The following is a 1,746-nucleotide window of genomic DNA, read 5'->3' on the forward strand; positions in this document are numbered from 1 at the left end:
CCAAGTCACATAAGCGTTTATCAAATGACACTTTTTCGATGGTACATGTAATAGTGAAGCTTCCAAGATCTTTAAGCTTCGGAGGCAACTTCTGTTGCAGCACAATGCTGCATTCCTCCATAAGAAGCAAGAGTCTCTAAGCCATCAAGCTTCACTTTCCGAGAGAGAATACTTTCATAAACTTCGCATAACTAGGTATCTGTTCAAGAGCTTCAGCGAAAGGTAAGTTGATATGAATTTTCTTGATCACCTCCAGAAACTTCTCGAACTGCTTATCCAGCTTTTTCTTCTGTAGCCTCTTAGGAAAAGGAGGTGGAGGATAGATCTATTTCTCCTCTGTATTACCCTCAGGAGGAGTGTGTTCAACAGTAGTCTTCCTTACTTCCACTTTTGCTTTCCTTCTGCACTTCTCTTGAACCACAACTTCTTCTTCCAAAACTTGAGATTGTTTGGGATTTGCAACCTTCCCAGACCTCAATGTAATTGCCTTAACTTGCTCTTTAGCTTCCTCCTTTCCTGGAACTTCAGTGTCACTTGGAAATGTACCAGGTTGATGATTCATCAAGGCATTGGCAATCTGCCCAATTTGATTTTCCAAGGTCTTGATGGACGCAGCTTGGCTCTTGCACATGAGCCTCAACTCCTCCAATTCGGATTTTTTATTAGACTATTATAGTTGGAGTTGTTGTCTTGGTGCATATTGCGGTTGCTGAAAACCAGGAGGGTTGTATTACTTTGCTGCATACTTTTGATAAGGCTGCTGAACCGCATTCTGAGTATTGCTCCAGCTGAAGTTAGGATGATTATGGTTATTGGGATGATAGGTGGCTGGAACAGGCTGCTGCGACCTCTGGAAGTTCCTCACTAACTGAGCTGATTCATTATAAATAGCACACTGATCAGTCTCATGCGCACCAGCACAAAGCTCACAGACACTAGTGATCTGATTAACTCCATAATTAGCCAAAGAATCCACCTTCATCGTCAAATCCTTAAGCTGAACAGCTATAGCAATAGTTGCATCCACTTCTAGAATTCCTGCTACCTTGCCCTGAGGTAGCCTCTGAGTAGGATTATGATATTCATTAGCAGCCATCAGTTAAATCAATTCATAAGCTTTATCGTAGCTTTTATCCCACAAGGCTCCTCCTGATGCTGCATCAAGCATGGGTCTCGAAGTAGCACCCAATCCATTATAGAAGCAGTTAATGATCATCCAGTCAGACATTCCACAGTGGGGACACTTTCTAAGCATCTCTTTGTAGCGATCCCAAGCCTCACATAAAGATTCTCCAAATTGTTGATCAAATTGAGTAAGTGCATTTCTGATTGATGTTGTCTTCGCCATAGGAAAGAATTTAGTTAGGAACTTTTGAGCAAGATCCTCCCATTTGGTGATAGACCCCGGTGGTAGAGAATGTAACCAACAATTAGCTTTATCCCGCAGAGAGAATGGGAAAACCCTCAAATTAATAGCATCCTCAGAAACTCCAGTGAACTTGAAAGTGTCACAGATTTCGATAAAATCTCTGATGTGCATGTTGGGGTCTTCTATCGAAGAACCCCCAAACTGAACTGAGTTCTGTATCATCTGAATCGTGCTCGACTTGATCTCGAAGGTGTTAGCCGAGATGGCTGGTCGTACAATGCTAGACTGAATATCATTGATCTTTGGTTGAGAATAGTCCATCAAAGCCTTTGGATTCGTTTCTGGTTCACCCATTACAACAAGAGCTTCTTCTTCTT

The 1,746-nt window shown here is 42.1% G+C and overlaps 1 non-coding gene across 1 annotated transcript; it reads left to right on the forward strand.

Moving 5' to 3' along the window:
* The first annotated feature begins 1,226 nt into the window (after positions 1-1,226).
* On the forward strand, positions 1,227-1,331 carry LOC141700366 (small nucleolar RNA R71). The gene has a single exon (XR_012566310.1). It is a non-coding gene; the product is annotated as a small nucleolar RNA R71 (small nucleolar RNA).
* The last annotated feature ends 415 nt before the right edge of the window (positions 1,332-1,746 follow it).

This window comes from Apium graveolens, unplaced genomic scaffold (genome assembly GCF_009905375.1).
Source record: "Apium graveolens cultivar Ventura unplaced genomic scaffold, ASM990537v1 ctg2264, whole genome shotgun sequence".
Taxonomy (NCBI): domain Eukaryota; kingdom Viridiplantae; phylum Streptophyta; class Magnoliopsida; order Apiales; family Apiaceae; genus Apium; species Apium graveolens.